Source organism: Zonotrichia leucophrys, chromosome 12, assembly GCF_028769735.1.
Source record: "Zonotrichia leucophrys gambelii isolate GWCS_2022_RI chromosome 12, RI_Zleu_2.0, whole genome shotgun sequence".
Lineage (NCBI taxonomy): Eukaryota > Metazoa > Chordata > Aves > Passeriformes > Passerellidae > Zonotrichia > Zonotrichia leucophrys.
The window spans coordinates 3,788,238-3,802,589 of record NC_088182.1 but is presented as its reverse complement, the minus strand read 5'-3'; the positions used below and the strand labels follow the sequence as shown (position 1 = coordinate 3,802,589).

General features: G+C 45.0%; 1 protein-coding gene across 4 annotated transcripts in view; it reads right to left on the bottom strand.

Moving 5' to 3' along the window:
- Positions 1-14,352, bottom strand: part of FOXP1 (forkhead box P1) — a 371,464-nt gene that overhangs the window by 327,222 nt on the left and 29,890 nt on the right. The gene's annotated exons all lie outside the window — the stretch shown is intronic.

Genomic DNA, 14,352 nt, shown 5'->3' with positions numbered 1-14,352 from the left:
TCTCTGTCTTCACTCACTGCATCCTGATTAAACCTTAATAAAATGTAGAACCTCTTGTTAGCATTAATCTTTCCTCTGAGATAAGGAAAAACACATATAAAAACTATTTGATGTTCAGGGTGGAAAGGCAAAACTTGCAAACATCAGTTAAGAAATACCAATTAGTATGTTTTTTTCCCCAGCTATTAGTAACACAGATTGAGCTTAAGCTTAGCTCAGAGGAAGCTGTACAAATGAAAATACCCATTTTACTAATAAGGGTATTTTTAAATAAGATGTATAATATCTTCACTGATACAGTATCTGCACTGGGTAACAACTCATGCTCAGAAATACAACCAGAGGTGCTCCCAGGGCTTTTCTGGATCACATCCGTGAAACCACATGGGATTTAAACAGCAGCTCCGGTGCCTGCCCAAAGTGGGGAAGGGCACACTCTGCCCCAATGAATGCACCAACACCTGGGAGAGCCTCAGCTCCCAGGACCTCTGCACAACAGCCAACTTTGCAATGGAGGAAAACACCTTGAAACACTTGAAAAAGAAAGCATGAAAGCAAAAATCACCTGTGGTGCTTGTGAGCCCTTCATTCCTCAATCCTCACCCCTAACAGCATCCCCAAGGCCATGGCTGCTCCCAGCCTTCCCGCACCCACCAGCACTGACAGGGGCAAGCACTGCCGGCCCCAAATTAACCTCGTGCAGTTAATTATTCTGGCAGTCCACTGCAGCCTTCTTCAGCAACATCTGGAAGCTTCTGTCTCAGCAACAACTGCATGAAATTTTCTAAGACAAAATCCAGGTACTTCTCTGGCCCTGGGGCTTTCTCCCGTTCTTTGCTGAATGCGCAACGGCTCAAAGATCACAAGGGTTCAGAAATCTAAATATAGGGCCTGTGTGACCCTATTAAAAAACTGTGCTACACAATAAAAATAGATCCAAAAGGGGTTTTTAAACAGCATTTATGCTAAAAATGACTTTATTCTCGGAGACTCTGCAATACCTACAAACCAAAAATGACCTGCATCTTGCACTGGTTGTATTTTATTCATGAGGGGCAGAGCACTTGAGAGAAGCAACAGAGCAGTGTCAGAAAGACACATCTGAGCCTTGCTTTATTGCTGTGCTTGATGACAGATATGCAGATGGGTTTGTAGCTGAGCAGAAAGCTGCATCTACATATGTTGGGACAAGATTTCTCCAGCTGACCTGCTGCACACACAGAATTCAACAAATCTTTATCCATGATACATCTCTAGGGCAGGAAAGCATCATGAGCCCTCTTTAGAAGATGAGGAATTGAGGCTCATTTTAGCTACTGCTTGCTCAAAAAATTAATGTTCAAGACTTTTGAAGCAAAATTATTGTCTAAATAATATATGTGGTCTGCAGAAATGAGGGCTACAGTGTACAGAAGCACTGTCCTCACCTGCAGATCACTCCTCACATCCTTCCTCAGCATAAGGAATATCTTGGCACCCTTGTGCCAACAAGCAGATTTGGAAGCTGAGAGCTCCTACCTGAGGAATAAGAAGCAGTACAGGGAGGAGGCAAAGACATTCCATCCAGCTTGCCCTGAACTCTGACAGTGCACCTGGAAAAACTGATGCCTCTTACGCCATCAAAAACTGACCTCACTGCACAAAACATTTCTTCAGCCAGGTTTCCCAAGGGAACAAAGCCTACATGATCACCGTGTACTTTCTGCACCCAGCCCCACCTGCATCTTTTGAATCCCTGGGATTAATGGGAGCAAAGAGCTCCCAAAGACACGAGTTCTCACGGCGTGAGCTCCGGGGCTTGCCCCTCTGAATTGCCCCAAACCCAGTGGCTCCAGGCACAGCTCCAGGCTGAGCCCAGCACAGCCCAGGGGCACACAGCCAGCTCGGGCACCTCCATGGACCTCAGTGCTGGAGAACCTGGAGAAACAACCCATTCTGCTGGGGGGGAGGGTGGAGGAGCGAGAGGAACAGATTATAGATCGGTTCTGATAAACTCAAGCCTTTAATGATCTGCCCACACACTCGAGTTCGATCTGGCATTGACAAATTCAAGCTTTTAATGAGGTGCCCACACATTTGAGTTGGCCACTCCTCTTCCACAACTTTCACAAAAATAGCACGCTGGGTTGAAGGCACAGAAACTATAATACTGCTGCAATACGAGCAAAAACCTTGATCAATTTTTGGCAAACCTTCCCCAAAAGATTTTTTGACAGGGCTTCCAATACAGCCCTCTTAACACAAACCTTCTGCACTGCCCTGCTCCCATGCAGATTCTTAGAAGGCACCAGCTCGATAAGGGGCAATGAGATGCAGCAGTTTTAGCATAACTGAAGTACAGAGTCAATCAAACCTTGAAACAGGAATCTGGGCTTCATTAATTCCAGCAATCACAACGTTTTTATTATCACTGTATTAATCAGAATAGGAAACCTATTAATCTGCCCCCAACAAAAATTAATCTTTGTAATATTGAGCAGATTTGAAAGACAAGTTTTAATATTTCACTGTTTAAATCTCAAAGGCAGAGGCACACAGCTCAGACAATCGGGCGGATCACTGTGGACTTCATCTCATCAGCACGAGGTCCCTCACCTTGCCCTCTCTCTGTGCATCTCCACCCCGGGGTCCAGCTGCTCCTGGGGCTTCTGAAGGAACCCAGAGCATCATTCCTACATCAAACTGCAAACCTGGCTGCACTGAAGTTGCTGATGCACCGAAGAGCTGTCAAGAGTTTATGCTGTAAAGGAACAGCACCACAGCCAGCACTCTGGGTGGCACAGGCTGGAAGTGCCCCCATGCCAAGGGCTGCCTGGGTGTGAGGGAGCTCTGCAAAGGGCACGACACACCTGAGAGGCAGCACAGGCATCCCTGTGTGCACAGGGGAATGAGAAGAGGTGCAGTGGGAGAAAACAGCAAGCAAGAAAGTGTGTCTGAAATTCCCGTGCTCCACCGGAGCGAGTCAGGGACTGCTACACAGACCTGGCCAGGAGACCTGAACCAACCCCCCAAAGCTGCAAAACATCCCCCCAGCATCAGAACAGAGCCCAGCTTAAAGGAGAACACAGGTGGCAGAGGAAAAGTCCTTAAAAAAAGATGGCATGGAGCAGGACAAGTCAGAAAGGGGCTGAGGAAAAAAAGAGGAATGATAAATGTGACTGAAAAAGGAGGAGAACCATCCCAAGCATCTCCAGATAGCCATGCCATGCCAGGGGAGGGTGACATGGATGAGCACATGGCTGCAGTTCTTTTTGTGCTCTTCCATCATCATCCTGCTGTGGCAATGGCTGATGAACAGGTTATTTTGTTGCTTAGCCAAATTTTCATTGAAGCAGCTTTCACCAACACACAAATACATCCACACAGGCACTGACACACACCTCAGAACTGTATCTAGCACAATCCAGGCCTGATCAAAGGCAGAATTTCAATCATCTCACGCACGACTCATGTCAGGCTGTTTACTGACTGCACTGGAACCACAGAACCCTGTTTTAGCTAATGATTTCTCAAAGCCATGTTGCACAAAAGAAAACAGGTTCAACTTGTACATCAGTGCCTAAGAGACTGCTCCAAAACAGACAACTGTATGAAAAGTTGTGCCCATGTATACATATATACAAAACTGTTTTTAAGTGACTGTTTTAAATTAGAATAAATCTGTGTTCCACCAATTAAGCTTTGAATGCACGGCTGATATCGCTCGCTATTTTAAACAAGCGGCATAATAAACGCAAAAATTCAAATATTTTAGAGAAAATACTTGGAGAGTTGAGACATTAATTTTGCCATATACAATCTGTTTCACAGGGATTTAAAAAGCTTTATTGCCACCCTGGGTACATTGGAATGAAGATGAAACACCATCCTTTCCTATTTACATATTAAAAAATACGTGCTTTTTTGATACAGATTATCAGGCTTGCTGATACATGACTCTGTTAAAAACAATACAGCCTGTCTAGAAAACCCAAAGCCCCAAACTAGAAATGTCCTTGTACTCTAGCAGGTTCCAAATGGAAATAAAATGTACTGCTGGCTTGTTTACCCTCCCCTCTGGCGAGTGTCCTGGGGGAGGGACAGAGGAGCTCCCCAGGGCTCTGCCTAACCATGGAGCTGTTTATCAGCCCCAGAAACTGCAGCAAAATAAAGGGAGTAAGATCAGACAGGAAAACCTTGAGATTTCAGGATGTCTACATTCAGGTGGGGGAAAAAAAGAAAAAAAAAAAAGAGAAAAGAAACAAAAAAAACCAACTACCAAAACCCAATCAAACAAAATATATCCCCCCCCAAAAACTCCTAACATTCCTATGCTTATTTCTACCTAATATATTTTGACTGCAGCTTGAGACGATCAGCTAAAATGCTTCAATACAGAAAATATTTTCTCAAAAATAAATAACCTTTCTCCTTTTCCCCCCTTTTTTTCGCTTTTTCCCCCCCTTTAAATAAACTGCATTAGAAACACATGTCCAAAGCATCCCTAAAAAAGACCACAAAGTCTGCCTGCAAGGGGAACCTCATTGCACCGAGTGGTAACATTTGTTCTCCCCTTTCAGCTGGGATCCACCTCAACTTTTTGATGTTGGTTGGAGCTTTTATTTGCAAATAGAGCAGAGCTGCCTGGGATGGAGGGCTCCTCTGGAGCATGCCATGTGGTCTGCACAGATGTTCCTTTTATTCCCGTGTCCCACAAGGCTCCGAGGCTCGCCGGTGTTAAACAGATTACGCAAGTAGAACACTTGATTTTGCATGTCCCCCTTTTTTCCCAACAGTTGTCTAATTTACTCAACTCATTCTGCCCCCTCCTTGTCCCTCACAATCACTATAGAAAACAGAGAAAAATGCAGCTGAAGCAAGGAAGTTTTTCCTCCAGGAGCAGAATATACAGGAATGCTCAGCATCCGCAAGCGAGGCAGAAATGCAGAAGAACAAAACTTATTGGGACAGTAAAGTAACCAGCTCATTAGTCAGGCTGTGCTAAAGACACTTCATTATATCCCAGCAGCACCAGTCGCTACAAGTAGCATAATCTCTCACCCTTATTTATATGTCCAAATGAGAAGTGAATTTTTTCCAAAAAAAAAAAAAATCTAACACCAATTATGGGTGCTAAGCATTCGAAAATCCTTGAAAATCTGGCCTTCAACTCGGTCACAAAGAAGGGGCTTAATTTCCCGGCTGTCAGGCATCCCAATCAACAACTGAAGTCAATGGGATCTACACAGCACCTTATTAAAAAAAAAAAAAACCCAACAGAGCCTAAGAGGCCCATTAAGGAACTGCAGCTACAGGGAGAGAACCTCACTGCTGAACCCAGCAGCAATACACAGCTTTGTGCACCAGCCACTCCGCTCTCATGCTTAATTTGATTAATCATTTTGGTATTATCCCCAATTAGAAAAGTGTCTAACAGGAAAAAAAATCAATTAAAAAAAAATTGGTTTAAGCCTAAGGAACGGCAGCTACTGAACACGCAAGGACTTGGGACTTCTGGCATTTACCAAGGATACAAAATTGAAACTAAAAATTGCGGACAAATACAAAGGCATTGGTGTTTCATCCAGACTGCGGATTATGAATTTTTTTTTTTTTTTTAATAAACTGAAACCGAATTCCAGATGTTGAAAGTTGGGAAGTAAAAACTGCTTTAGCTGTAAAAACACAGAAAGGTGAGACAAAAAATTCTGCTGAAATATAATGAATCTTAGGGACGAAAGCAAAGCCCATGCACCCCCTCGCCAGGAGAGGGCTGGGACAGGGATTTCTGCACTCTGTGTGCCAAGCCAGGTAGTGGCACAGGGGTTTGCCCTGAGTTTCCTTTTAATAATGGACAGAGTAGAGCAGGAATCCTTGGGAACTCCTGCAGAGCAGAAAGAGGAACAAACCTCCCTTGCAGTTCTGCACGGGACCTCCTGGCACCCAGACCCTGCAGCCCATGGGTGGCACCTGTGCAGCATCACCAGGGCAGGGGGCACTTGTGCATGCCAGGGACACAAATCAGCACATCCCAAAAAGACACATCCCAAAAACCCACCTTTTCTTCCACCAGAGTCCAAATCACCCCTGACACAGCAGAGCCACATCTGAGGCTCCACAGTCCCTTCAGCATCCAAATACGATCCAAATTTGGACCCGCATGACTAGTTCTCGATTTATTTTATGGGCTTGATCACCACCAACACTCAGGGATTTTGAAAGCAGAATTGAAGGCAGTAATTTGAGATCACTGGTTTCGCCTCTGTTTGTTTCCACCACAGCATCCACAACGCTACAGATGAACACAGAACATTTAAAGTATCCCACAGCATCCCACCAACTCCTTCCCAGAAGTGACTGAGTCTCACCCTAAAATTCAGGAACAGCAGCAAATGTTTGGATTCTGATAAGAAGGGGAATATTCATCAGCATACTTCACAAGTGATGCAGTCACAACTTGCAAACTTAGTCACAGAAATATGACTGAACTTGTCTGCTACCACACAACAAAGTACCGTCTAGTGGTTAAAATCGGAGGACATGATTCAGGAATGCAAGCCTTTTCAAAGAAGAACTAAAACACATGATTAAGTGCTGTTGAAGTCAATAGGCTGATTCAGAGACCAACTTCTGGAGCGATGGATAATACTCCCCACATTGCCATATGGCTCTCAGTCAAACTTCCTAGAAGCATTTGCTAATACCAGGTTCCACCACAGCTTTTGGGAGGCCTGCTTTTCTTTTGCCCTTTTTTTTTTCCCCCCCTTTCTTTTTTTAAACCTATGTCTGGGATAATTTTCACCCACTCTGAAGATCTTCCAGGCTCTCACCGACTGAGAGAGAATGTGCCGTGATTACTGCAGGGTGGTGCAGATTCATGCAACAACTAATAATCTCAAATGCAAAGTTATCTATATATATAAATGAATTCAAGAGCGCATTATATAAATACATGCTATATAAAATAATAAATGCAAATCTGCTATAATCCAAAGGCACTTTTTGTGGTGTTTAGTGAAAGGCACGCAAGCCTGTTACAGTGATGAAATCCAGCACAAGCATCTTGGCCAGCTGAGGGATCTTTGCAAACAATCCCAGTCCCACCTCAGAACTCCCGGACCCGCTTCCTTTACGACTTGCAAATATTTCATTTCTCTTGCCAGCTCCCCGCTCGCTGCTGCACTGAAACGTTCTGGGACAGGTTTGCTGTTCTGATAACAGACTGTGCACAGACAGCAGCCCCGGTCACAGCCTCCTGCAGGGTGGTGACACCACCACGTCCGACCCCTCGGGCAGCACTGCCGCCCCACCAGAGGGTCCCCCAATTTCCTGACGGGAACGCCGTCCAACAGCACCTCCTGCTCCCCAGCCTTCCCCAGCCCTGCCAACACAAACACACAGCAAACCAAACCTTCCAGCAGGATAAATGGCTACCCAGCAGTGCTCAAGATACATTTACAGCAACTCGGTTACAGTTTGGATTTCTATTTATGGGATAGGAAACAAAGGGGAAGACCACTGGCAGAGCCACACACTGATTTTCATGGCCTCCCTTATGCACATGATTGAAATAATCCACTAATTTTGCACATTTCCTAATCCCTGAAAAGGTTGAAAACTTACTCTTTACCTTTAGTCACGGAAAAGAAGAAAGAAAACAAAAGCCCAAGGAATTCTTGCTGGCTTTTTGAAACACTTCACAGATAAGGCGTAACATCATTTTTAAGCAGTTTGAAAACACCCTGTTACTGCCTACAATTAAATAAATGTAATCACAGCCTAAGCTGGCCCTCCCGGCCATCTGTCTTTAAGGCAATGGGGAAAGAAGAGGCGCTACAACGTGCAGTACTTTTTCTGGCTTTTAAAGTGTTTCTCCTTATTCAATATCTAAATTAAATCAAATGGAGTATACTAAGTAAGCCCATAAGACACAGCGCATGATGCAAGAGTCTTAAAATCCTTATCTACTGAGCACTCCAGCTTAAAGGCTGATGTTTTATGTTCCCCTGCAGCGCACGGGGATCCTGCTGGCTTGGCCAGACTAGGAAAATAAGCTTCCAATGACCCAATGCAACTGCAACTCGAAAAGTAGGAACCAAACCAGACACAACAAACCACAGAGCAGCCGCCCCAGCCCGGCCTGGGCTGCCCCAGCACTGCCATTGCCTCCAGGGAGCGGCTTCACCTTCCCAGGGCTGATGATAAGGTGCTCGGGAGCCCAAAGCCGTGAGTGGGGCTGCAATCACGAGCTTTTCAGCCCGGGATGCTCGGGGTGAGCAAGGCAGGAAGCCGGCGGAGGCGCGGATGCACGGAGTTGTGCAAATCTGCTGAATTCCAGAGTTACGAATTCCCCGAGTTTAAGCGATTCTCTGAGCCAAAATCCACAGTCCTGCCTGGATGCTTTCCCTGCAGGAACCCACCCCACCACACACCCACAGGCAGGACATTTTGGGGCATTTTGGGGCATTTTCTGCCCGTGAGCATCCTGCAGACAGCTCACAGGACAGCCATTGCCTGGTGCTGTTTCATCTTTATTCCAGTGTACCCAGGGTGGCAATAACGCTTTTTAAATCCCTGTGAAACAGATTGTATATGGGAAAATTAATGTCTAAATTAATGTCTCAACCCTCCAAGTATTTTCTCTGAAATATTTCATTTTTCGTGTTTATTATGCTGCTTGTTTAAAATAGTGAGCAGCATCAGCTGTGCATTCAAAGCTTAATTGGTGGAACAGAGATTTATTCTAATTTAGAACAGCCACTTATAAACAGTTTGCACAACTTTTCCTGACCTCATTGATCCTGGAAAAGAAATGGGTGTTGCTCCAGGCTCATGCATCTGAATCTACCTCCCATGGCAGAACCAGGCAGCACCAAGTACTGCAGGGCCTATAAATACCAACTTCCAGTAAAATGGAAATAAAACCAGAGTTCAAGTCAAACTCCACCATCTATCCTCCAAGTTTGTACATTTCTCTCCTGAATGCACGTCATCAAAGCATAACTACATGTGAGATATCATTTTACTTGTCCAATAAAAGGGACATTTATCACAAATAAGAGTTAAGCAGCTCAAATATTAAAATGGGAATAAAACTATTGCTGATATCAATGGTATAAATTAATATTAGTAGTTGATTAAGTCCAGCTGTATTCTCAGACTTTTGTTCTATGACTGAGACTTTTCCACTACATTTGTATTACTGAATAATATAATTTATTTACGTCCTTAGCTGTACCAGATCAATCACTTTAGGTTTTATTGTTAACTCATCTGCCCCACATTTGGCACACCTGCCCACAGAAACAAACCACACATTGTGCCTTATTTCCTCCATAGAAAACCTCTGTAATTTCCACCCTATCTACTAAGCATGTTCAGAGGTCAAACTTCAGATCTCTTCCTTTGGGCTTTTTCCCCCCCTTGTTAAATTTCAACTTGTAAGTGCCAGAAAACGGCTTCAAAAATGAAAAAAAAAAACCCAAAACCAGCACAAAACCAACACTTTCTGAGCAGAAAAAAAAATTTGCAGAAATTGTATTTCCTCTGGACCAGACAATGCAGCTTGAAAAGGAAAAAAGGAAGAGAAAAAGAGAGCAAGCCAGTTCATGCTGCAGAGCAGCCTCTGGGCTGGAGCTGTGACGACAGCACCGGGACATCCTCAAATCCACCCAGCATTCCAACAATGCAAAGCAAAGCACAGCCAACCCAGGGGCATCCCAGCCCTATGGACAGAAGGCATCTATTTGTGATGAGGGGATAACCTGAATTTTAAACCATGGTGGTTGTTTTTAAAATCTTCTAAAATCAACAGGAACTTGGCGCGCGGCTCTGCAGCAGCACTTGGAAAAATTGAGTTCACAGCAGCGAGGGCACAGGGGGAAGCCTGGCCTTAGCCAACATCCTTTGGCATGAAGAGATTGCCTGACATCAGCAGAAAGGATCAAACCACGCTCTGAGAAGTTCCTTAGAGACGCAATATAAAAAACCCAAGTAATATTAAAATAATAGTGACTGATTCACACTAATAAGGGCTAAGGAGGACAGAGAGGGAGAGGAAAAAAAAAAAAGCAAAGAGACACCAGCCTACAGCAGTGGCCAAAAAAAAGTAATTTCAGGGCTGAAACCAATGGAATTTTTTTTAAATTAAAACAATTTCATAGAACAACACCACTACAAGCCCACCCAAAGCAGCAAGAAGCCATTTTTACCATTTCAATCAAATACAAAGCTGATACACTAACTTAAAGGATCAAGACCAAATAAGATAGGTGGGACGGCAATCTTAATGCCAAGTTTTACCCATGTGAGTTCAGTTATGAATGCTTGGAAAATGTGATTCCCTAACTTAGAAATAGCAGCTGTAGCATTCAAAGGTACTCCAGTAATTACTGGAATGCTCGCTGAAAAACTAGACAGAAGCTAACATCTTACTTACATTAAATACACATTTACCACAAATTAAAAGAGCCACAGAAAAGGAAAAAAAAGAAGAAGAAAAAATAACAAACCCAGAAAACAATCAGGCGAGCAGATGTCCAAAAAAAGAAGGGGGAAAAAAGACAAGGGAGGGCCAGATGCTCATTTCTGCTGGTTGTCACAGCGCAGGGAAGGTACCCCACACCACCAGCCTGGCCAAGCCACCGGAGCTCAACAGCCAAAGGGAGCCAGATTGTCACCTCTACATCTGTAAGTGGTAATTTCATCCCAGATACTGCAATAACACACTGCCTTAAAATCTCTGAAATGCTGCCTAGTCATCTGAGACAGGAGTAAAACAAGCAGCAACGCCAAGTGGAGTTGTCTGCTACTGCCTGAGGGACTCCTGGGTTTAGCAGCCGGGCTGGCATAAGGATTGTATTATCGAGGAGTGCCCTGTGCTGCTTTATTAAGTGCCAGTGAAGTGTCTATTGCGTTCAGTGCCTGGGAAATACGGTGGGAAACGTCAACCACCAACCACCAAACTACAAATTAAGCTATTGGACCAATGTGCGCTCATTACCAGCCGCTGGCCCCTGGAAATAAAGCGCTCTGGAAGCAAGGGGTGGGTGAGGTGAGCAGGGACGGGGGAGATGGGGAGAGAACCTCTCTGCAGCAAACAGAGAGCCCCAGGACACGCTGGTAGGAGCAGCCAGTCCACACCCAGGCTTTGGAAGGAGGTACCCGACGAGAAGTTATCTGCAAAATGTGCATCACACTCTCCTGGCTCTCTTCACACCTCCCCCTTCGCATCCCCACTCCCATGCACCTTCGCGTCTATTCCCACACTTCTCTCGCTACCCACATCCTGAACATATTTATGTTGTAAACATCCATTTGGAAGCGCTCGGTGAGCCTGTGGCACACTGAAGGATGCTGCTCTGAGCTTCAGGAGGCAGCTGGCTCGCCATGACCCCTCTCTCCCTCTCCCAGCTGCACAGGAGGGGAAAGAATTACTTGGCCCTCACACTTATCTTTTATCCACCCTGGATCCAGATTATTGCCTAATAAAACTTCACGGCAAAGCTATTAAAAATTAAAGGGATATCTCCCTTCCTACATAATGATTTGTCACAAGCCAGACCTAAATCAGGATTGATGAGGTTCATGGTGCCTTCCTTCTTCCTTTTTTTTAAAATTTGGCAGAATTTCCTGACTTTTTTTTTTTTTGCAGCCCTTCTCACTCCTTACTGACACAAAATTTCTCCTTCAGTGCTCCAGACCTTACTTCTTCATCAAGATGAAGTAAGAGGCGAAAGGCAGCTGAGCCAGCAGAAATGTTCCCACTGTCCTTCAGGAAACAGAGAAGAGTCCAAGTAGTTGGTATGATTCAGAACTAGTGGTAGAAAAAGGACAAACCAGATTACAGCAACAGAGGACTCCATCCAAAACCTGCATCCAAAGAGACTCCTGCTAACATATGGTGGAAATGTGACTTTTTGCAAATATCCTCCGCAGAAGCCAATTCCTCTCCTCCACCCAAGCCACATCCAATAGCTCTAGTAGAGCGAGCTGTTACTTACACGTATTAGTCAGGATAGGCATCAGCCACGATACCAATTTTAATCCATCTAGCTAATGAGGAATCTGCCATCTAGTTAACGTGCTCAGGCCCTCCAGAGAAATTAAAATCCACCTATTCAGGCTCCTCTCTGACTGAGCAGTGCCCATCCCAGAGCACGGTGGCTGCTTTTCCCAGGGATCGTGTCCCGCGCTCCCACCGGTACCAAGGAGAAGCACCTGAAGCAGAATTGCACTGAGAAGACAGAACTTGGAAAGAATGCGTTAGCAACTTCAATCCAAATATAAAATGCATTTAAAGGTCATAATTTGCATAACTACATCTCATGTTTTTTGTTGTGCGGGGTTTGTTTTTTCTTTTTTTTCCTTCCTTTCTAAATTGCTCTATCCTAGAAGGTGCCGAGCGCCGCTGCTTCTCATTTAAAGTTTTGACAACTCTTAGGGCTTGGCAGGAGCAGTTCTCCAAGGCATCCTAGGACCACACTAACAGGTACATAGCATTAATAAAAATCCTTTTCAAAACGCAGACTAAGGGAAGCAGACACACAGCACCGTTATCACGTGAGGACATGGCTGGGCCGACACAGGAGTTTCACTTTCTTGTGATGCAGTCTTGATAGTGGATTCAGAAAAGCAACAAGATGCAACCAGTTATAGCAGGAAAAGCTCAAAGTGCCACAAAATGCCCCAACAACTGTCATAGGTTTTTTTAATCTTTTTGTTCAATCTAGATCAACAGCTGCTTCAATCTGCATCCAACAAGGATGCTACACTGATCCCCTAAACCTTCATCTCTAAATCCAGACACAGTCCCCTGAGAAGTGTCATATTTTTCTTGAAGGGATTGTAACTGGAAGGGCAGCAGGGCAGCAGGTATGAGGAATGCCCTCTTCAGCCAAAATGAAAATCGGAGGTGCTGGAACATTCAGCTCTTGCTTCCTGCACAAAATTAATTATAACAGCCAATCTGTGCTGCTGCTTAGTCTGCAGGGGAAAAGATGAAATAGCTAAATTGATATCACAGCAAAGGAAGGGCTCATCACAGCAATGTCTGAGGCTGAAGTGGAATCCTGCCTTCGCCTGAGCTGCAGAAGGGAACTCCAGAGATGGCTGAAAACTGTGGCTACAAGCCTGCAGCTCCCCCAGCTTGTATAAATGTGCTTGCAGAGATCAGCGCTGGGTTCAGAGGCTGAATGCAGCTCTATCACCATTAGCACCTGACTGACGATTGACACAAACCACACACCACCTACAAAGGCACTGCACAGACCCAAGCGTGTGGGAAATGCAGGCTTGCCCAAAACCCTCTGTAACATCTCAGATCTTTTCCCACATTTAAAAAAACCAAAAAAAAAATTTTTAAAAAAGCAAGATCAAGGTTGCAGCATCAGTGTTGAATGGTATCTTTCATTTCCACAGCATCCGCTTGCATTCCTGTTGAAAGTTAAGAAATATTCTGTTTATTCTGGATTGGGATCTTTCTCCCAGTGTAGGACGCAGCATCCAACCATTAACCCAGCTTTGCCACGTTCACCACTAAACCATGTCCCTAGCACTACATCCACACATTTTCTGAACACTTCCAGGGATGGACACTCCACCACCTCTCCAGGCAGACTGCTCAGTGCCTGACCATCCTTTCAGGGAAGAAACTTATCATAATATTCAAACTTTCTTCCACAGCACAACCTGGCACCGTTTGCTCTTGTCCTGATACACTTTCCTTATAACCATCCACCCTAAACATGCACCTTGTAAGAAGTGCTGCCTTTCCAGCACTGACCCCACAGCCTGCCCACCCTATAGCTCGGAGGGAAGGATGCTGAAGCTCCCCACTCCTCGTCCTGCTTACCAGGGATCTTTGCAGGCCCCAGGACAAGAGATGGCTCCATCCAGTGAAGCAACATTAAGTGAGAATCGGAGCATGGACAGTCCAAACTCTCCAGAACATTCTGGCAGGAGCAGATCCACTCACAGCCTCAGGCACAGTGAGGAAAACCCACAGGTTCCCATCGCTGCAAGGCGTGCTTTGCTGTGCGCTCTTGTTTGTTTGTTTTGAAATATTCTGGCAGTGGAAACAGAGTCACTGTTTTGTTTTTCTCCCCCACATATGCTATATAATTTTGTCTCTAGCACTCGCTTCTTGCTTACTCAGTTGCCTATAGTCTGCCTCTCTCAGAGGAACGCTAGCTGTGTTTGTCCCCAAACTGTATCCTGATCCAACTGCTTTGTGTCATCCCACCAGCCCCGCTCAGGGAGTGATGATCAAAATATTTGCACTAGGATGCAATGCAGAGAGATGGGCATGTAAGCTACTTCAGAGCAAAGCTGACCCACAAGGCTGAAGGGTGTGCAGAAGTGTTTTGGCTACTG